The sequence below is a fragment of the Miscanthus floridulus genome, chromosome 18 (genome assembly GCF_019320115.1).
Source record: "Miscanthus floridulus cultivar M001 chromosome 18, ASM1932011v1, whole genome shotgun sequence".
NCBI classification, from domain to species: domain Eukaryota; kingdom Viridiplantae; phylum Streptophyta; class Magnoliopsida; order Poales; family Poaceae; genus Miscanthus; species Miscanthus floridulus.
In genome coordinates this window covers 75,801,918-75,826,069 of record NC_089597.1, presented here as the reverse complement: position 1 = coordinate 75,826,069, position 24,152 = coordinate 75,801,918, and the positions used below count along the sequence as shown (strand labels likewise).

Sequence of the window (24,152 nt, the reverse complement as noted above, 5' to 3'; positions counted from 1 at the left end):
TTGATCTTTCAGGGTTAAAACTGCTTATAGGTGATTGTCCACCCATCTATACATACCTCATGTGGAGTAGTCTTAGCTTGAGAAGCCTCTAACTCTTTAAAGTTTGAATTTATCCAACCAGGGATTAGAGCAGGATGTGACAATGTAGTAGAACTCAAATGTTGGTCACTTCCCAATACTGGCTCCAGTGAGTTTGTCTTCCTCTTCTTATCCACATTGGCCTCACAACTCGAGTTCACCTTGACTTTCTTCTTAGTTGGCTTGTTTCGAAGACAAGGAAAACCATAATGTTCACAACAATGACATTGATAATGACTTTCAAGCGTATTACTACCAGCACCTTCATTGGACTTTATTTTCTTCCAAGCTTCTACCACTTGTCTCTTCACTAGTCCCTTTGGTATGTTGGTTTGACCCTATGGCAAGCACTGTTTAGAACTCCCATGTTGAGTCATTCCTTCTAATACTTGTTGTTGCATAGCTAAAAGCTTCTCCTTGTCAAATGAAATCAAGGACAATGTAGCCTAGTCCTCCTAACCTTTGATGCTGGTGGTCTCCTCATTATGACCCATCTATTTAGACAAAGAGAGAGGATTCAAAATAGAGACAAGATTTTCATAACAGAACAGAGGCCGAAGTGAGCATAACTTTTAGCAAATAACAAGGTTGGAGAGAAAGCAAGAACTAAGCAGAGATGAGAGCATGCTCAAACGTCCATTTCTAACTAGGCTTACGTCCTAAAGTCAGCATTGTTCTGATACCACTTTGTAGCACCCGGTTGAAAGGTCCTAATGGCTAGAGGGGGGAGTGAATAGCCTATTAAAATTTTCTACAACAACACTTAACAAACCGGTTAGACAATTATAAGGCGAAGCAAGTGTTGTGCTAGCCTACTAAAAATGCAAGCCACCTACCACAAATTCTAGTTTATGCAGTTTCTATTCACACAATAGCTATGACACTACACTAAGTTAGTGTGCCCTCAAAAGCTAACTAAAGAGCCACACTAACCAAACTAACAAGCTCTCACAACTAGCTACACTAAAGAGCTTGACAACTAGTTTGCGGTAATGTAAAGAGAGTGAGCAATTTGTTTATACCGCCGTGTCGAAGAAGGAGCCAATCAATCACACGAATGAATACCAATGAAGACCAATCACCTCAGAATCAAATGATGAACACAATGATTTTTTACCGAGGTTCACTTGCTTGCCGGCAAACTACTCCTCGTTGTGGCGATTCACTCACTTGGAGGTTCACGAGCTAATTGGCATCACACGCCAAACCCTCAATAGGGTGCCGCACAACCAACACACGATGAGGATCACACAAGCCATGAGCAATCCACTAGAGTACCTTTTGGCTCTCCACCGAGGAAAGGTCAAGAACCCCTCACAATCACCATGATCGGAGCCGGAGACAATCACCACCCTCCTCTCGACGATCCTCACTGCTCCAAGTCGTCTAGGTGGCGGCAACCACCAAGAGTAACAAGCGAATCCCGTAGTGAAACACAAACACCAAGTGCCTCTAGATGCAAACACTCAAGCAATGCACTTGGATTCTCTCCCAATCTCACAAAGATGATGAATCAATGATGGAGATGAGTGGGTGGGCTTTGGCTAAGCTCACAAGGTTGCTATGTCAATGAAAATGGCCAAAGGTATGAGCTTCAACTGGCCATGGGGCTTAAATAGAAGCCCCCATGAAATAGAGCTATTGTACCCCTTCACTGGGCACAGCGCGGGGTGACCGGACGCTCCGGTCCGATCAACCAGACGCTGGCCCTCAGCGTCCGGTCACGTGATACACGCCACGTGTCCCCTCTCTTTGAATGCTGTTCGCCCAATCTCAACGGTCATCTGTTGACCGGACACAGCACACAAACTGACCGGACGCTCAGCCTCCAGCGTCCGGTCATTTCCAGTAAGGTTTTAGAAATGAATTCCTTTGACCAGACACGTCCGGTCATGCTTGACCAGACCCTGCCAGCGTCCGGTCACACAGTGACTTTCTTCTGCGCTGCCCGACAATAGAACCAGACGCTGGACCTTAGCATCCGGTCAGTCCAAGACCCAACATCCGGTCGATGACCGACGCTGGCGTCTACGCTGCCACACTTGACCGGACGCGCCGGTCCCTCTGAGACCAGCATCCGGTCACTTAGTGACCAGCAAGACTAACTCCTTTTCACCTCTAACTTCTTCACCCTTGCTTAGATGTGCCAACCATCAAGTGTATCACCTTGTGCACATGTGTTAGCATATTTTCACAAACATTTTCAAGGGTGTTAGCATTCCACTAGATCCTAAATGCATATGCAATGAGTTAGAGCATCTAGTGGCACTTTAACAACCGCATTTCGATACGAGTTTCACCCCCTCTTAATAGTACGGCTATCAAACCTAAATGTGATCACACTCTCTAAGTGTCTTGATCACCAAAACAAAATAACTCCTACAATTTACCATTGCCTTGAGCTTTTTGTTTTTCTCTTTCTTCTTTCCAAGTCCAAGCTCTTGATCATCACCATGGCATCATCATCATCATGTTATGATCTTCATTTGCTTCACTACTTGGAGTGTGCTACCTATCTCATGATCACTTGATAAACTAGGTTAGCACTTAGGGTTTCATCAATTCACCAAAACCAAACTAGAGCTTTCAATCTCCCCCTTTTTGGTAATTGATGACAACCCTTTCACAAAGATATGAATTGAAATTCAATTGAATTCATGTTGCTTGTCCAAGCATATTTACTATGTGTAAAAGGATATGGACAAGTTTCATGAACTCCATATGGTAGCAATTGCTCCCCCTACATATGTGCTAAGAGTTTGGATAGTAGCTTGCACATATGCTTAGATAGGAAATATAGGAGATAATGTCTACCAAATGATGCTAAGGTATAAAAGATGGACCTTTGAAGTGTGATACCAATCAGAGTGCATCAATATACCATCCTTAGCATCATGGTTAGCTTGATACCACTTGGAAACAACAATTGGAAATGAAATCACTAGATAATCTATGCATGCTAGTTTTTCATTTTATCATTCAAACCTACAACTAGCACACACCACACAAGCATGGATATTGAAATTTAAAACTTGTGCCATGCAAGCAAACATATGAAATGCACATTCAAATGCACCATACAAGTTCATGAGCTTGCTCCCCTGACTTGTGTGCTCTAGATTTTAATTGATCCCTTTCCTTTGTCATATTTCTCCCCCTATGTCAAATTCTCCTCCTTTGTTGTCTTTTCACTATCTTAGTACACGAATATCTTTGTTTTTCTTCTCATGTACTAATATCTTTATTTTTCTCCCCCTTTGTCATCAATGACCACAAAGGTTCAAAATATAGATAGGTGGAGATTATCAATGTCAATCAATGGGGTGAGGATCATTTTCCCAAATTTGGTTCAATTTAGAATACTTGTCAAAGACATTTAACTCGGTTTGATCCAAGGACAAGCTTCTTCACACCTCCAAATAAGGGTTATCTTGTACCATGTTGAGTTAAACACTTAGAGCTCATTTTCTAGATCAAACACTAAGTTTACAAGCCCATAAACATGTCATATACCACCACTAGATCAAAATAAGCATAGAAGCAATAGTGGTACCATATAATCATCAAATTCATTTGATTTTCATGAATGAGCCTATTAAATTGAGAGATGACTAGATGCACTAATCATGTCCTTAGCAAGAATGTATGCCATGCCAATCAACTTTTACCTTGGATTGCTCAAAGGAGAGGCATGTCATATAAGTGGGGAGTGCATCAACACATATTTGAGAAATCCAATATGTTCAACTCATTCCTTAACATGCAAAACCTTTTCTCATCCAATGGCTTGGTGAATATATCGGCAAGTTGATCTTTGGTGCCTACACTCTTAATGCAAATGTCCCCTTTTTGTTGGTGATCTCTTATGAAATGGTGGCGGACATCAATGTGCTTTGTTCTTGCATATTGGACCGGATTGTTGGTCAACTTGATTGCACTCTCATTGTCACATAGCAATGGCACTTTCTTGAACTTGATTCCAAAGTCACTCAAAGTGGCCTTCATCCAAAGTACTTGTGCACAACAACTACCTACAGATATGTATTTGGCTTCGGCGATTGATAATGCAACACTATTTTGCTTCTTTGATGACCATGAAACAAGTGATCTTCCCAACAATTGACATGTGCCCGAGGTGCTCTTCCTTTCAACCTTGCATCCTGCATAATCCGAGTCAGAGTAACCAACTAGCTCAAACTTTGCTCCTTTGGGATACCACAAACCAATATTTAGTGTATGCTTCAAATACCTCAATATTCTCTTTGTAGCCTTCAAATGACTTTCTCTTGGTGAGGCTTGAAATCTTGCACACATGCATACACTAAACATGACATCCAGTCTTGATGCGGTCACATAGAGTAGGCTTCCAATCATAGACCGATATAATTTTTGATCCACCATATTTCCACTTGCATCACTATCCAAGTTGCCATTTGTGCCCATAGGTGTGCCAATGGCTTTACTATCACTCATGCCAAACTTCTTGATCATGTCCTTGATATACTTGCCTTGACTCACAAAAGTACCATTCTTTAATTGCTTGATTTGAAGACCAAGGAAGTAACTCAACTCTCCAATCATGGACATCTCAAACTCATTGGCCATCATCTTTCCAAACTCATCACAAAAATCTTGATTGGTTGATTCAAATATGATGTCATCAACATAGATTTGCAACACAAACAAATCTTTTCAATCTTCTTGATGAAGAGAGTGGTGTCAACCTTGCCCATCATGAACCCTTTAGAGAGTAGGAAGTCCCTCAATCTCTCATACCATGCTCTAGGTGCTTGCTTCAAGCCATACAATGCCTTCTTCAACTTGTACACATGGTCGGGCTTCTTATCATCTTCAAAACCGGGAGGTTGCTCAACATATACTTCTTCATTGATGTAACCATTGAGAAATGCACTCTTGACATCCATTTGATAGAGCTTGATGGTGTGGGCACAAGCATAGGCTAACAAGATTCTAATTGCTTCCAATCTAGCAACCGGGGCATATGTTTATCCAAAGTCAAGACCTTCTACTTGTGTATAGCCTTGTGCTACTAATCTTGCTTTGTTCCTTACTACTATCCCATCTTGATCTTGCTTGTTTCTAAAGACCCATTTGGTTTCAATCACATTGTGTCCCTTTGGTCTCTCTTCTGATTCCCATACTTGATTTCTTGTGAAGTTATTCAATTCTTCATGCATAGCATTTACCCAATCAACATCCTTCAATGCTTCATCTATCTTCTTTGGTTCAATGGATGACACAAATGAGAAATGCTCACAAAATGAAGCCAATCTTGATCTAGTTTGCACACCTCTTGAAATATCACCAATGATAGTGTCCAATGGATGATGCTTTGCAATATTTATTGGTTGGAGCATTGGAACTTGATTGCTTGCACTTGCTTGATCATTGGGTTGAGATGATGTACTAGCCACTTGATCTTGTTCATTATCATGAGAGCCACTTGTACTAACTTGATTTGTATCATCTTGCACATTTGAGTTAGAGAGCACTTGCACTTGATCTTCATCATCATTCACTTGCCTAGGCCTCAATTCACCAACATCCATGTTCTTCATGGCATTTGAAAGTTGAATGCCTCTAACATCTTCTAAGTTCTCATTCTCTACTTGTGAACCCTTGGTTTCATCAAATTCAACATCATGAACTTCCTCAAGAGTACCACTATCTAAATTCCAAACTCTATATGCTTTGCTTGTAGTGGAATAACCAAGTAGGAATCCTTCATCACATTTCTTTTTAAACTTGCCCAATCTAGTGCCTTACTTCAAGATATAGCACTTGCAACCCAAAACCCAAAAATATGCAATGTTGGGCTTTCTACCATTCAAGAGCTCATATAGTGTCTTCTCTTTCAATGGGTGACAATAGAGGTGATTGCTATAATAGCAAGCCGTGTTGATAGCTTCGGCCCAAAAAGATTGACTCACATTGTACTCACTAAGCATAGACCTAGCCATATCAATGAGTGTTCTATTTTTACTCTCAACAAGGCCATTTGATTGTGGAGTGTACTTGGCCGAGAATTAATGTCTAATTCCAAATTCATCACACAACTCATCAATTCTAGTGTTCTTGAACTCACTACCATTGTCACTTCTAACTCTCTTGATGGTTGTTTCAAACTCATTGTGAATGCCCTTGACAAATGATTTGAATGTTGTAAACACATCACTTTTATCCACTAGAAAGAATACCCATGTGTATTTAGTATAATCGTCCACTATCACAAAGCCATATTTGTTACCACCGATGCTAGTGTATTGTGTTGGCCCAAACAAATCCATGTGCAATAACTCAAATGCTTTACTAGTGCTCATCATGCTTTTCTTGGGATGGGTGTTTCCAACTTGTTTTCCGGCTTGACAAGAGCTACAAAGCTTATCCTTTTCAAAAACAACATCTTTCAAGCCTCTAACCAAGTCCTGCTTAACCAATCTATTCAATTGTTTCATTCCAATATGACCAAGCCTTCTATGCCATAACCAACCCATGCTAGACTTAGTGAACAAGCATGTAGATAATCTAGCTTCACTAGCATTGAAATCAACCAAGTATAGATTCTCATATCTAAAGCCTTTGAAGATCAAGTTAGAGCCATCTACACTTATGATCTCTACATTATCTACCCCAAATATGCATTTGAATCCAAGATCACACAATTGAGCCACGGATAGTAAATTGAAATTCAAGCTCTCTACTAGCAACACATTGGATATGCTCATGTCATTTGATATTCACTACTAACTTCTGACCCTTATACCACGCTTTTTTGTCGCAACGGCATGGTTTCGTTGCAACAAGCGTTGTTATCACAACGATTTTCACTTTTTGTTGCGATAGATTGGTTTTTTGCCATGAAGATTGTTTTGTGGCCATAAGTGTGGAGATCGTTGCAAAAAGTAAGTGTTATCGCAACAAATTATTGAACGGTTGCAATAAGTGATTAATGTTGCCACGATTTGATTTGTGTTGCGGGCAAGTTTATTTTCGTTGCAATACTAAGGTGATATTGCAACTCTTTATTTTATGGTTGCAATAGCCCATCTATATCGCCACGAATATGTTCTGTTTTATATAATAGTCGCTTGCGTTGCAAAAAATTGGTACATATAGCAACGAAAAAATAGTTTGTTGCAATCACTAAGGTTGCAACGATTATGGTTTCGTTGTATGTAGCAGTTTCGTTCATTGCAAAAAGGTTATAATATAGCAACGAAAAATTACATTGTTGCAATACCTAAGCCTTTCCACTTTAATGGTTGCATAATTTTTTTTTTAAAAATGACAACAATATGGGTTTCAAACCTGAGACCTCTTGGTTTTGAAAGTAAGCTCCTACCACTAGGCTACGTCTATGTTTGTGTTAGTAATAGCGAAAGTACCCTATATTAATTAATGTTGACCAGTTATATTGGAAAAAGGATCTAATCTAATTTTACATATCACGTAGAGGTCGCGGCCTGTAGCTCCTGTCGTGGCTCCTTCTCTCCCGCGGCCTCTCTTCTTCCCCCATGCGCTGTCTCCTTGCGAAGAACATGGTGGAGGCCCCCCTGATCCCTACAGCCAGCACCAGCAACTAGCATGGTCAAGGCCTCCCTGAAGCCTTTGTCGTCGCGGCGCCCCTTCCCTACGGCCGTAGTCGTCATGGCCCTTGAATTCTCTGCAGCGACTACGTCATATTGGTGCCCTAGTTCCTTCCTGATCATCGATGAGATAAGGTGAGCGAGCACCGTCCAGTCCTTCCTCAGCGTGTGAGAGGGGACGGAGCGTTGAACCAGTTTCACCTCGCAACCTTCATCATCCACGAGAGAGACGATCAGCGGCCGGCCAGCGATCATCGATGTGAAAAAGAGAATCACGTATGCTTGCATGATATTTCGTTGTATGTAATTGTCGCCTACGTTGCAGAAAAGTTGTACATATAGCAACAAAAACATAAATCGTTGCAATCGCCAAGGTTGTTCTGGATGACAATGCTTAGCAAAAATATAAGAAAAAAGAATTGTAACCAGGCTTCAAACCATTAACCTCGCACTCTAGAGGAAAGTTACTTACGACTAGTGTATACTTATGTACTTGTCATTGGTAGCCTTAAAACTTTATGCAAACTAGTGGACATGCACGTGCGGCACGCAAGTATTTATAGTTGTGATGTGGTAGAAGGAAAATATAAAATTTGATCAACCTTAAATCCCAACTGAAATCGGAAGATCCATATGCATGGAAGCATAGCTTCACTACGTAGAGGTAGGGCTCATTTTAGAAAAAAAAGTTATATATGTTTTTTAATTTTTTTGAGATATAATGAATTAGTATGAACTTTTCTAAAGATTTAGTCAGGTTTTAATCATTTTTAGAAAATAACTGAAACTCCTTATTTTTGAAAAATGACAGACTCACACTGCATGCACTAACTCATAATCTATGCAAAGAAAAGCTATGAAGTGAATCTACATGAATGAAAATCAATAACATTTAGCAAATACATTTTAAAAATCGGTATGGTGCCCTCCGATTGATATTAGCATCTTGCAGATGACTATACTCATAATTACCAAACCAAAATGTGCAACAAGGATCTTAATTAGGAGCTGTGTGGAAAAAAAATACAGACTTCATGTTTTTAAATCTATGGGGCTGCTGTTTAAATTTAGACGGTATAAATCCACATATACTACCATGTTACAATCATAATATAAGTTTTTTCAAGTGTATATGATCAAAGGAATATAATTGGCTTTTAGAGTTTGAGAGCAAAAATATAGCGTTCATATGTATTACATAACACGACAGATGTTTTTGAGTTCATTAGAATGCTCTTTTTATTTGGAGCTCACACCGTCTCTAAATAGTGCATAACCCATGCCACCAGTACAAGAAAGTTCCCAAATCAACAAACCACCTCACCTGAAGACCCGCTGTTAACAAGAACTATACGAAATGAAACCACAGTTAATCAACAACAACATGTGGTTCAAAGCACATCTTGCCTCAGACTACCATCAGTGTCCTGACACCGGTCAATGACACCCCCCCCCCCCCCCCCCCCCCCCCCACACACACACACACACGGTAACTCTTTAGAGAGAACATTGAAGGCAGGTGCAGCTTGGAATACATTCGTCATCCCCGGTCCAGACATATATCTTGCCTATCTTGTCTACAGTGGATTCAGCACTCGAGTATTCCCTGCCATTAACAAGGAGAACTATACAAAATGAAACCATAGTTAATCAGCAACAACAACTATCAGCAGTGTCCCAACTGCCAGGATAGCAGTCAACATATAAAAAAAACTCTTTAGGGAGAACATTGATGTGTAGATGCAGCTTGGAGCACATCTGTCATCCCACATCTTGGCCTATCTTGTTTGCAGTGGATCCCGCACTTGCCTCTCCCTGATTCATCCATTCGTTGAGCCTGGTACATGAATTGCTTAAGTTCAGGGCAAACTCCACCAAATTACCTAGAGTAGGATCTTGTATGATCAGAGACCACCCATCTCGATCATCTCCAGAAATTATAGCTCGCAGAAAAAGCAGCATCACAAACATATAATGACTGAACATACTGTGTTTGTTGGAGTATTTGTAAAGAAAAATAAGAAAACTTGAGTTGGGCACTTGGAAAGCATACAAGAAATAAGAAAATTTGGAACTACCTCAGGTGAAAAACTTCTCCAAGAGCATACAAAGATAGTAGGAGCTCTAAGCTCCAAAACACCATCCACAAGTTTCTGAATGCTTAAACTGCCACACAACATTATCCTACTTTTGCCTGTAGTTTTCATAATGGTAGAGTTGACAACTTCAATATAAAGATAGTCCAAGGCCTCGCTCAGCAAGCAATTGAATAAATGCTCACTACGACTTCTGATGAATGCATCTCAAGGCACCCATACCACATATCTAAAACGTCCTGCTCCCATTCTTATGCAAGGTTTGCAGTTTCACGAGGAACATATCATTAAGCCGAAATGAAAATAATTAAGTTTAGTTCAGAACAATTGGTATAACAAAAGAAAAATTACCTCGTCTGCATATAATGACTGCAGTGGTCGCTAACGTACTTGAGTCTCCTGGCTAACTTATTTCTTCTACTACTTCTAAAAATTCTGCACAAAGGAAATGCAGAAAAGACACCAATGCTTATATGTATAGAATATAATCCTTTTATTCACTGCTCAACTAATATAATTTCCAACACAATGTAGCCACGTGTCGATTCTCGATTCTTTCATGTTTTAACTAATTGATTCAACTAATCAAGTGTAAACATTTAACTGAACAATCAGCCTGCTGTATAGGAAAGACCAGGAAGACCTAATATGGGTTGGTAGACTTTGGACAGAATATTATTAATGTTGTTTGTCTAATTATTTCTTAAGCAAACAGACTAAGCCAACAAATATATGTGATTAGTGCAAAAATATATGAAGAATCCTAGTACTGTGTAACCAGGGCAAATAAAAAAACAAGGAAAACCTACTGGCAGACTTTATAAATTCAGTGGGATGAACAGATAGGACTTTTCTAGCGCCTTGCCCAAGCACGAACGGACTCCAATCTACCCTTCTTCATGGATCTGGTGCTAATATTGAATTGTTGATAGACTATGACTATAAGCATAGCAATAATTGGTACTAGGTAATGAAGAAACCTCAGCTCCAGTATGGCCTTAAAACAAGAGCGGAAATCCAATGCATTGTATATATTGAAATGCCTTATGTATACTAACAAATTAAATAATCCTAAATGACCACAAATTAGTACAATCAAGGAACATAAGCTGATGATTCAAATCACAGATCTACAAACAAAGAAGAATTATAAACTGTGATTTTAGTACAAATGTGTTCACAACTCTAATCACCGTACCTATGCCGCTCGTTATCGGTGGCCGCCTTGCAAGGCATGCTGCCCCTGTCAAAGACGACGAGGGGACAACATTGTGATGCGTCAGTCGCCCATCAAACCGCCATGGCCCTAGGCTGCGCGCGGGCCTGTCCCATGTCGCGGCCACGCCCACAAGCTGCCATGACTCGCCGTAGCCGCTCGCTCCACGCCCAAATCGGCACCTCCGCCTCCATGGAGCTGGGATCGCGCACGACAGCTCGAGTTCACACCCCCGTCTGATAGATCTAACTGACATCACACCAGCTACAACTGCAACTGCTACGTGCAGCCATGGATGCCTGGCTCGAGTCTTGGGTATGGCCGGGCTATTCTCATGGGGATGGTCGGTTGTTGGCCCTTGGCCGGATTAGCTGCTGGACTCCTGCGCTGGGAAGAGAGGGGAACGGAGGCAAGGCCGCAGGCCCGCAGGGGAGACACAGAGAATGGTAAAGCGATGAGACAAGTGCGTGGCAATTTTTTTAAGCCTTTTACCTACGTGCCATTATAAAAAATTATAATTTTCTATAAGCCACTAAAAAGTTCAAGCGGTTATAGGTGCCATCGTCCAAAACTTTTTTTTTGTCCTTTACGCCATTCCGTTCACCTTCCGTTGGTTTTTCACCGTCTGCTAGCCCTGACATGTGGGTTCGGCCAGCGAAGATGTCCAAAATACCCCTCTCTCAATCACTTTGCACGTCGGCGCCATCTCGGTGCTGGCTGTGTGTTCCTCGCATCGTGGCTCCGCGCCGCCGCTCTCGCTGCTGCCCTCCCACACACTGAGCTCGCCTGCGCCGCCCATGGTGGCAGGGCCAGGGCTTGCGTTAGCGTGCGCGGCAATCGGGAGCGAGTACATGATTAAATAATTTATCAATATGAGAACCTGCTAGGTTTGGACAGACGTTGTTGATGGCCTTTTGGTTCAGCATGCACGTAGTTAATTACGAGATTAATTAAATGTTAAGTTTTTTTCCACCCACTCGTCATTAATATCCAACTAAATAAGAACTGTCGTGATCAGCGGCAACCCTTAGAATTCTAAGGGTTCGCCCCCCTGGCCCAATGCGCGATTATAAATAAGAGAAGCACCCCTGACAGCGGTAAAGAGTAAGTAAAGTCAAGATCGATGAACCAATATGGTCATGTGATGATATGAAGTGGATCATATCATTTGGTGATTGGTTGGTGCATGTGTTGCATCGACGTCGAAGGAGATGAAGTGGAATGCACAAGGCAAAAGTACAACCTAGGGCATTTCATTTCACCGGTCAAAGGTTGTGTAGAGAAGTGCATGACCGGGTTTAGGATAGATGGTCGTACTATTAAGAGGAGCAAACTTATTTGCATATCGGTCATCTAGTGCCACTTGAGCGATCTAACCTTGCATACAACTTGTGGAAGCCGTTCGCACCTACATCATCACGCCGTCGAACCGCCCATCCTCTACGTCTTCAAGGGACTGGAAGTTACGTAGATGTTTGTAGTCCTCATCGTCACCGAGCTGCCCATCCTCGTCATCAGTGAGTGACCTCAATCCTAGGATCCAAGCAAGGGGTAAGAAGCTCCCATGGCGGCGGTGTTTTCTGATGCTCACTACCTGTTCAACATAATGTCGAAAAGAGGAAACACTACCATGAAGAAAGATGAGGTGACTATGCAAAGAAAACTGGGCAACCAAACATATTCTTTACAATGAGTGCTAAGGCAGTTGATGTAACCAAAGAACTGCATCTTGCATTGCAGAAGCTAGCCTTTAGCTGCCCAAGGTTAGTTGACTAGCTAGCCAGGTCAGTCCAAAACGTAAACCAAACATGCCCCTAGTTTTCATGGAGGTTGGCACCCAAGAAAATATTTCCTTCCTAACTATTCAAATCTAAACATGACATGCTTATTACACTTGAATATAATGTTAAGTGTTTATATTTTGCTAAAGTATGTATGCATTTACACATGGAACTTGAACATATATTGACTATTCAACATGTACACTTGAAGTTTTCATGTAAACATATATGGAAAATAGAAGTGTGTATTTATTTTAAAGCTTAAGTGTTTATTCTTAAGTTCACTTACACATATAGCACACTTAAACTTATGAAGTTCACTTAAATAAAACACTCACACACACACACATTTGCCTATTTTATTTTTTCAAAAATAATTTGTGTCCTCAATAATGAATGAAAATAATTATATACACACTAAAATATTTCCTCAAGAAATTATAAATTATTTTTGTATTATAGTTTGTGTAAAAACACAAATATAATAGTAATATGCATTCAAAAGGTCAAAAATACTGAATGGGCTTGGGTGTGGAATCTGCTCAAGGCCATGTCTCCCCGAGGCCCAAATAATTGGTCAGAAGATCTCGTCCGCCCGAACTGATCCGACGACCGACCTTGTGCCCACCTGACTTAAAAGCAGCGTCCGGCTGAAACCCTACCATCTCCTCCCCACGACCCCACGACTCCTCCCGTCCACCCCTCACCACCGGATCTGTCGAGCCGTGACCGAGCACGCCGTGACCGAGCACCACTCGATTCTCACCGTGTTTGTCGGCAGATGCGCCAGCGTAAGCTCCTTTTTCGGTCTTCCCCGTGCGTCATGGCTATAGCCACCTCCGCTGCTGCTGCCATGGCTGCCCAGCTGAAGGTCGGCTTTTCGGCTAACTATGGCGTCCTAGCACTCACTGCCGTTCAAGCTCGTTCCTGACCTCGTGATCCTCCTGACATGGGTGCAGCTCCAGCTCTCTCTCGACTTCCACAAGATCTAGGTGAGCTTTCTCTTCTTCTCGCTATTGGCAGCTCAGGGCATGGCCCCGGCTGATGGCACATGTGCGTCTGCTCAGATTTTTGGGAGAAGTGGTGTCGGATTCATTAGGAAAGAGGAGGAAAGCATATGATTGTTGTCTGTCGTAAGGAGGGGAAGGATGTCCTGGTGCTCACAACTCTAGATTAGTCCAGCCCTATGCGATTTAGATTTCTGATTCGTTGCTAAGTACACCTGTTCGGTAGTGAATGTAGTCTCCATGGCAACACAAATTAATGCATCGGTTAGCCATTGTTTTTGTTTCTTTTCAGATGGAAGTTTGAGTAGTTTTTTTTTGCCAGTGTAATTAGATACATTTCTAATCCACCCAACTACACTAATTAATAGGTAAATGATTTGATAGATTGATACAAAATTAATGGAGTAAACATAAACTAGCTACTCCCAAAAGAAAGTCTACCTCTGCAGACACTGAGCAAATTTTCTGAAGCTACCTCTGCCATTATTTAATTTATACTGTCAAGTAAACATTAACTAGTTACTTGTACGATGCAAGGCCTGGGATTTTTTCAGAAGCTATCTTTGCCATTATTTCATTTAGTAAACAAGTATGCAATGAGCCAAATTGTGAGCTTTCTGTCAGGTGTGGTAATGTGGAAGTTGCTGCTGTTTCAATGCATGGCCTTGCTGCTAAGTACAATGTGTTCAGCCTGAATGTCATCTAGCAAATGGGCATGCCTATACTGTTTTTAATGGATCAATTGCCCATTCTATGTATCAACTTTTTTTTATCTTTTTCTATATTCTGCGGTCGCACAATTCTAATTAAGTTTTTGTTCTGAACTTTGCATACTTGAAGGAGCATGGAGGAAGGTGGTGGACAGAAGACAACCCTTCACTGTAACTAAGCCTAAGATAAGTGAGATGGATCAACTAAATGTACAACTTTTTTTTCAATATTTTTAAATTAAATTGACCAGAATGTCTCTGGATGAACTTACCTAGACATAACTATGCTGAGATAAAAAAATGTGAATTGATACATGTATGTTCCAAATAACTAGCACTAGGTGATTAAGCTAGCATAAGAAATTAGCATTAGGTTTGCCAATATAGTTTCTTCTGTTCTGAATTTTAACTTATTTATTGATGATTCAAAACAAATCATGTGGTGCCTCTTTGTTTATCTGAATCATCATATGTTTTCATTTTTATTCTAGTCCAATGTATCCTCTTGCTTGTACTAAGCCACATCGGTTCACAACAAGTTCTGCTATGTCGACAAGTGCACCTTCTTGCTAGTAAGCTCTTCTTTTCCATAGGGTTCTCTCGCATTTCTTGATTTAAAAGCAAACCATTGTTGTTGATTGTTGTGCTATGATTTACATTACTAGTTGATTGTTCTATGAGTCATGACTAAAGTAACTTTTCTTGGTTTCTTTACAGAAATGCCATGTGAAGAAAAAAGGATTCTAGAAGTGAATTTTATCCTTTCGGTTGCAAGATGAACCTAAGCTGATATTTTTGAGGAAATATTGTGCACCACTGGTACCTTGGCCTTAAACACTCATGATTACAAGTGTTTTAGTTCTTTTTAGGGAAAACTAATTTGGTATACTTTGCAGTGCTAGTATTATTTGTTTGAAGGCAACGTATCAAGTGCAAACCAACCTCTCCGTGCAAACCGTGCAAACCAACTGCGGGGGAGAGGTGGGAGGGGGATTTTGCAAAAGTGTGATTAGGAGCGGGCGTAATTACACTTTTGCAAATCCCCCCTCCCACCTCTCCCTTGCAGTTGGTTTGCACGGTTTGCACGGAGAGGTTGGTTTGCACTAGATATGTTCCCTTGTTTGAAATATATACTTCTTGCATAAGGTCTGCATTTGTGGTAGCTGCCTTGGATTTTAGTTCCAGCGGCACTAAAGAATAGTTGGCATTGGCGATTGAAAGTTTGTTCCGCACTTGTGTTGACGTGGTTTGAACTAACTTGATGTGGAACTGCATCTAATATTAGCTAACTATATTGTCATTGTTAACCGCCTTTACTATCAACTTGATTATAACCATATTGCATTACATTTTGTGTATGTATAACTTTACCTAATTTACTAATATCTCAATCTTATTCTTTTGGTTAGTAGGAGCTTAAACTTCGAGTGGGAGGCTCATATCAAGCAAGAACACAGCCGAGCTTGCACTGCCAAGAAGTTTGCAAGTGATGTAGAGATGTTAGGAAGTGTTTTAGTGCTGAAAGTTTTTTCCCTTTCCTAGTGTACTGTACTTTCATTTGTGATTTTAGATGCTATTTGAATGGTTTGTCTATCTAATGGATGATTGATTTGAATTAATATATGGGTGTGGAATTGATTATGTTATGCTCTAATTCTTTTTGCAACAATAATTTTTTATCCTTTGTACTCTTGATAATCTTATGATTGTGATGCCTAATCTTTCACCCCCAATATTTGTATGCAAGAGTATCCTGCAAAACAATGCCAGTACACAAGTTGCACCAATCATAGAAGAGGAAGATGAGACTGGTGGACATAAAAATGAAAATGAAGATGGGTTAGAGGAGGTAATGACATTATTTCACTATGTTCCATGTACCTTGAACTGTAGCTAAAATAGATCAAACAACTTGATGTTTGTAGACTCAGCCTGGAAGCGTTGTCACCATACAAAAAGGTGCACCAGCACCTACTCGCTCCATTAGAAGTACGAAAACACTGCAAATGTGACTGCATCGAAGACATATCACTTCACAGCAGCTGATGAATAGGACAAGAAATAATCCCAAAAGGAGGAAGGTAACAACCAGCTAATTGGAATCTAAATTCTTGCATGATTTAATGAAAGTTTATCAAATGTGACCTTCCCTGTTGAACTAGGAAATGTAGAAAATACATTGAACATGCGTGCTGAAAACTGTAGCTTGTGCAGGTTTGATTGGGTGAGTTGTTCTGAGTAGTAATCTACCTTTTCTGTGATACTTGATAATACAAAAGTTGTAGAGGGTTTAGAGATGTTTGTCGTTATGAAAGGTCATGATTTTAGACCTAGAGAATTAGAGTTATGAATTTTGAAAGTAGCCGGTCAGGTTTTGACCTTGGTCTGGACAACAGTGGGTGTTTGTATTTTTTGGCCATGATAACTGCAGAATCTTATTTAACAAATAACTAGAAAGATGTAGAGAATTTCATGGGCTTTCCGTATTGTTAAAGAATATAATTTTTCGTTGTCTACAACTCAAGTTATGATTTTTCTAATCAACTAAACTGCTGCTGCCTTAAAAATTCAGAGAAGGCAGCTGCTACTATAACATATGCAGTAGCTGCATCTAATCCGTTGAAAAGGCCACGATGGATAGGATCAAAGCCGTATTTTCTTCTCCATCCCTCCCCAAGGCTTGCTGATACACTCTGCTTCTTTTAGCAGAATTTATAAAGAGGAAAAGAGAATGCATACATCTTATAATGCAATCAAATGGAACACAGCTACATGTGTCTGCTAGACTGCTACAAAAACTTGTATTACCAAATAGAACCATGCCTTCAGTATGTAGCCTGCAAAAAAATATAGATTATCATTTGTAAAGTCAATTGAACTTATATAATCGACCTATACTTACAATGAAATTTTGCTAAAATTCCTAGCCATCTACGCTTCCAAGGAGTAAGGATTGCTGACATCTTGAACAACATTTAAACTCTGAAAAGAGAGGGATATACAGAGACCAAAATAAAGATTGAGAAAGTAGAGAATAACATATCAAGTTATTGTGAAAACACATAATGCTATTTTCATGGAAAAACATAATTGTAATAAGCATACAGTAAGAATTTGAGTAAAACTAGAAATTGATTCATACGTTTGTGGTTCTGGAACAATGGAACATGACTTCCATCTTTTTCATGGAAAAAGGAATTGCAGCAACTAGACCGACAACATTTGCTCATTTGCAGAATTGCAGTAGAACTTCAACTATGTAAAAGCTTGGTTGATGGCTTTTGTATATGAAATTAGAAATTAGAACCATTTTATATCTTCATCTCTTTACATTTGTGCAAAAATTAGTAAACTTAATATTGTTCTAATATCCCAATCATATTCTTTTGGCAGTAGGTGGACAAGGTTTCAGTGGGAGGCTCATAATCAAGCGAGGACATAGCCGAGGAGATGACATGTTGGGCTGTTAGGAATTTCTCAAGTGATGCATATATGTTAGGAAGTTTATAAAAAGTTGTCAAATAATGAGTTAATTGTACACTCGTTTATGATTTTAGCTACTATTTCATGGGTTTGGCAACATATTGAATGATTAATTATAATTAATATATGTGGGTGCAATTGCTTTTGATATGGTTTATTGATTTGCAATGATGATTTATTAAACCAAAATTAAATGTTACTAGCATTGCAATAAAAGCTATACCTACGAGCCGTGATGCGTGGCAATATGTTGTATGGCAACAGACTTATTTATGTTGCAAATAATACTATTGCCACGACATGACTATTGTTGCAATAACAATTAATCTTCCGCAACGAATAAAATTGCGTGGCAAATTCTACTATTGCAACGGCACCGAGGTCATGGCAATAATGAACGGTATATCGCAACGAATAAAATTGCATGGCAAATGATACTATTGCAATGGCAACGCGGCCGTGGCAATAATGAACGGTATCTCACAACGGATAAATTTGCGTGGCAAATGATACTATTGCCATGCCAAGACAAGCGTGGCAATAATGTATACTCTCTCGCAATGATTACATTTGTGTGGCAAATGATTTACTTGCCACGGCACAACGGCTGTGGCAACAACGCCTTAAGCAACAAAATTATAGCGTGGCAACAAAAATCTATTGCCATGCTATCGATCGTTGTATTTACCACCTCTCACTATGAAGACGAACGTGGCAAGTGCTCGTATTGCCACGCCAATGAATGTTGCGATAACGTCCTATTGCAATGCTTGGCAACGTTGCAAGAAAAGCTAACTCTTGCAACGCCAAACTAGCAACGGTTGCAAGTTCTTATTGCAACGTGACTTTTTGCAACCATTGCCAACGAACGTGATTTCGTGGTATGAACTACCTTTTGCAACAAAATTGGGCCTATTGCAATGTTTTCTCGTCGTTGCGCAAGGGTTAGAAGTTTGTAGTGATTGCAATCTTACCAAGTCCTTTGATCTTTCCTTTGCCATTGTCACCAAATGTGATACTATCATAACCATCATTGCCATTGGTGTTGATTGAGTTGAACATTCTTGCATCACCGGTCATGTGTTGAGTGCACCCACTATCAAGAACTCAATGCCTTCCTCCGGCTTTGTAATTGACCTACAAAGGAAGATCAATTCTTTTTAGGTACCCAAACTTGCTTGGGTCCTCAAAGGTTAGTCACTAAGCTCTTTGGTACCTAAATGGCTTTCTTCTTTGAGCCCATTCATGGTTTACCAATGAACTTAGCCTTCACACCATTTGCACCCTTGGTAAGCATATAGAAAGAATCAAGCTTAATGGAGGATACATTAGCATTTTTGCTCTTGTTTTTGCATTCATGCTCCTTATGACCAACTTGCTTGCAACTAGTGCAAAACCGACCATTGTTCTTCACAAAACTAGTCTTGTGAAGAGCAAAAGCCACCTTGCCTTTCTTGGGGTATAGCACAATTCCTTTTTGTAGAGAGAAGCTCTTTGGCTACCCAAACACATAAGCAAGCGGTCCTCACCACCATAGGCCTTAGCCAAGGTGTGAGTGAGCTTATTGACCTCCTTCTTGATGTTCTCATTCTCAACCATTAGTGAGGCATCACAAGTGAGACCATCACTACTAGATGAGGTGGAAGTAGAAGTACTACAAGAAGGGTTAGTGGGAGCAACAATGATAGGCATAGATAATGATTCATCAATTATATCACAAGTTAAGCCTACATTGCAAGTTTCAACATGCTTCTTTTTATCTTGCTCATTAAGCAAAGAGGAATGAGCCTTTTCAAGCTTTTCATGAGCCTTGCCAAGCTTCTCATGGGCTTCCTCTAGCCTCTCATGAGTTGCTTTTAACTCATCAAGGGCTTGCTTAAGGGCTTTTACCTCCTTATTCAAGCTTTTGCATTCCCTTCTCTTAATGTCAAAATGTTCTTTAGCATCTTCTAGCATGTCAAATAATTCATCTTTAGTAGGTTCATCATCATCACTATCACTATTATTTTCATGTTCATTTTCATCATCATGTTCTTCATCGCTTTCATCATCACAAGTTTGTACCTTAGTGGCCTTAGCCATGAAGCATGATGGAGTGTCGAAGAGAGAAGGCTTCTCATTGATTGCAATGCTTGCAAATGCCTTCTTCTTGGTGGTCTTGTCATCATCACTATCATCATCATCACTTGAGGAAGCATCACTATCCCAAGTGACCACATATGAACCACCCTTCTTCTTCTTGAAGGCTATCTTATCCTTCTTCTCTTTCTTTTCCTTCTTGTTCTTCTTCTTGTCATCATCATTATCGCTATTGTATGGGCATTGAGCAACAAGATGATCTTTGCTTCCACACTTGAAGCACCTTCTTGACTCTTCTTTGTTCTTGGATGAAGACTTCTTTCTTCTAGCATGGTAGCCCTTCTTTACCATGAACTTGCCAAATTTCTTGACAAAGAGAGCCATCTTTTCATCATCATCATCATCATCCCATGAATCATCATCTCCACTTGATGTTTCTTGCTTTGCTTTGCCCTTGGATGATGTGGTCTTGAATGCCATGCTCTTCTTCTTTTCATCCTTCTTCTCATCTTTCTTCTCCTTCTTTTCTTCCTTCTCATCATCATCTCTATAAGCATCATCGGTCATGATATCTCCCAAGATTTGGTTTGGTGTCATTGTGTTCAAACTGGTCCTCACTAGCAAGGTGACCAACATGCCAAATCTTGCGGGTAAACATCTCAAGAACTTATTGGAGAAGTCCTTGTCCTCTATCTTCTCACCAAGTGATTTGAGATCATTGACAATCACTTCCATCCTATGGAACATGTTCGGCACACTCTCATCCTCCTTCATCTTGAAGCTTGCAAACTTCTCTTTGAGAATATATGCCTTTGCACCCTTCACGGCTTGAGTGCTCTCAAATGATTCCTCCAATTTCTTCCAAGCCTCATGAGCTCTCTCAATGTTCTTGATTTGCTCAAAGGTTCTCTCATCCAAAGCATCATGGATGGCACTAAGAGCAATGCCATTGATTTGGAGAAGTATTTCTTCGGCGGTGGTGGGAGCATCTTCATCTTTAGTCTCAATTTTTGTTTCTACCACCTTCCAAATCTTCCTATTGATTGACTTGATATATGTTGTCATCTTAGCCTTCCAATAGGGATAATTTGAGCCATCAAATTGGGGTGGCTTCTTGGTGTTGTTGATTTGAGCCATTTTTACACCAAAGGTTGTTAAGCCTCAAATCACGGTAACCTGGCGCTGATACCACTTGAAAGGTCCTAATGGCTAGAGGGGGGATGAATAGCCTATTAAAATTTTCTACAACAACACTTAACAAACCGGTTAGACAATTATAAGGTGAAGCAAGTGTTGCGCTAGCCTACTAAAAATGCAAGCCACCTACCACAATTCTAGTTTATGTAGTTTCTATTCACACAATAGCTATGACACTACACTAAGTTAGTGTGCTCTCAAAAGCTAACTAAAGAGCCACACTAACCAAACTAACAAGCTCTCACAACTAGCTACACTAAAGAGCTTGACAACTAGTTTGTGGTAATGTAAAGAGAGTGAGCAATTTGTTTATACTGCCATGTCGAAGAAGGAGCCAATCAATCACATGAATGAATACCAATGAAGACCAATCATCTCAGAATCAAATGATGAACACAATAATTTTTTACTGAGGTTCACTTGCTTGCCGGCAAGCTACTCCTTGTTGTGGTGATTCACTCACTTGGAGGTTCACGAGCTAATTGGCATCACACACCAATCCCTCAATACGGTGCCGCACAGCCAACATAAGATGAGGATCACACAAGCCACGAGCAATCCACTAGAGTACCTTTTGGCTCTCCACCAGGGAAAGGTCAAGAACCCCTCACAATCACCACGATCGGAGCCAGAGACAATCACCACCCTTCGCTCGATGATCCTTCCTGCTCCAAGTTGTCTAGGTGGCGGCAACCACCAAGAGTAACAAGCGAATCCCACAGTGAAACACGAACACCAAGTGCCTCTAGATGCAAACACTCAAGCAATGCACTTGGATTCTCTTCCAATCTCACAAAGATGATGAATCAATGATGGAGATGAGTGGGAGGGCTTTGGCTAAGCTCACAAGGTTGCTATGTCAATAAAAATGGCCAAAGGTATGAGCTTCAACCAGCCATGGGGCTTAAATAGAAGCCCCCATGAAATAGAGCCGTTGTACCCCTTCACTGGGCACAGCGCGGGGTGACCGGACGCTCTGGTCCGATCGATCGGACGCTGGCCCTCAGCGTCCGGTCACGTGATACACGCCACGTGTCCCCTCTCTTTGAATGTTGTTCACCCAATCTCAATGGACATCTATTGACCAGACGCAACGCACAAACTGACCGGACGCTCAGCCTCCAGCATCCGGCCATTTCCAGTAAGGTTCCAGAAACGAATTCCTTCGACCGGACGCGTCTGGTCATGCTTGACCGGACCCTACCAGCGTTTGATCACACAGTGACTTTCTTCTGTGCTGCCCGACAATAGAACCGGACGCTGGACCTCAGCATCCAGTCAGTCCAAGACCCAGTGTTCGGTCGATGACCGACGCTGGCATCTACGCTGTCACACTTGACCGAACACGACGGCCCCTCTAAGACCAGTGTCCGGTCACTTAGTGACCAGCAAGACTAACTCCTTTTCACCTCTAACTTCTTCACCCTTGCTTAGATGTGCCAACCACCAAGTGTATCACCTTGTGCACATGTGTTAGCATATTTTCACAAACATTTTCAAGGGTGTTAGCATTCCATTAGATCCTAAATGCATATGCAATGAGTTAGAGCATCTAGTGGCACTTTGACAACTGCATTTCAATACGAGTTCCACCCCTCTTAGTAGTATGGCTATCAAACCTAAATGTGATCACACTCTCTAAGTGTCTTGATCACCAAAACAAAATAGCTCCTACAATTTACCGTTGCCTTGAGCTTTTTGTTTTTCTCTTTCTTCTTTCCAAGTCCAAGCTCTTGATCATCACCATGGCATCATCATCATCATGCTATGATCTTCATTTGCTTCACTACTTGGAGTGTGCTACCTATCTCATGATCACTTGATAAACTAGGTTAGCACTTAGGGTTTCATCAATTCACCAAAACCAAACTAGAGCTTTCACCGGTTTTAAGAACAAAACCAGATACACACCATATGTGAGCCTAGGAAGTCAAATCTCACATATAGCTACAAATAAGGGTAATATCAAAAGACAATGCTCAATATATAATGTACTTAGTATAAAGGATATAACCTTAGTCAGCAAACAGCGAAAAGACACTTCCGATCTTTGAGTGAAGACTCCAATTCTACGGGGACAACTAACTGGTTGATCACAAGCCTAATTCCTCCAAACTCTAGCAATCCGGTACCCATCCAGGATTTTTATCCAAATAATTGAAAAATAAAGCAAGCGTAAGTACATGTCATACTCAACAAATATAACATGGGGTTCATGAGGCTCAAAAGGCTGACACTAGTTTAACTACGATTAGCTTTTAATGAGTCATCTTTCAACAATTGGGTGGCAACAAGTTTATTCACAAGCCCATATAAACACATGATCAGGTAAACATGAACAATGAATAGCATAAACAGTAATCATTAGTGAGCATCTTCATCATCAGTATCTTCAGTGTTCATCATCTATTCCGTAAGTGTTCCAAGGTCGCTCATGACCGTGAGCATAGCTGTTAAAATAGTTTTACACTCTGCAGAGGTTGTACACTTTCACTATGAGTCATGATTTACCCTTTCGCCTGAGGTCGTGAGCCTCTTAACCCACTACCAAGGAAGGTCGGTAGAGTTCACAATGAAGCCTTTCAAAGGTTCGTCTAACAAGTTAGGGCCATTAGATTCACTCGACAAATAGATATAGGAACGCTCCTGTCGAATGGCACAATTCCATCACGGCTATACACATAAGAGTAGAGGTTGTCCTACACCCGATTCATTAAGCCATTCTTACACCAATAAAGGTAACCTCTAACAAGCTAGAAAAGGTCCTCATACTGAGCTGACGCCAAAGCCATGTAGCCCTCATAGTTGTACTATAAGCCCTAGATGATCACTTACAAATAAGTCCTTAGGGAGAGGAATCTAGAGCACCATAAAAACAACCCAATGCTCTAGCCCCCT

The 24,152-nt window shown here is 40.7% G+C and overlaps 1 long non-coding RNA gene across 2 annotated transcripts; it reads left to right on the top strand.

The window, feature by feature from the left end:
* The first annotated feature begins 13,446 nt into the window (after positions 1-13,446).
* Positions 13,447-18,133, top strand: LOC136521318 (uncharacterized). 2 transcript variants are annotated; one of them, XR_010775528.1, is made up of 6 exons: positions 13,447-13,770; positions 14,626-15,067; positions 15,213-15,314; positions 15,908-16,344; positions 16,421-16,576; positions 17,889-18,133. It is a non-coding gene; the product is annotated as an uncharacterized lncRNA (long non-coding RNA). The 2 variants fall into 2 exon arrangements; XR_010775529.1 differs by having other exon boundaries at positions 15,905-16,344.
* Positions 18,134-24,152: the final 6,019 nt, after the last annotated feature.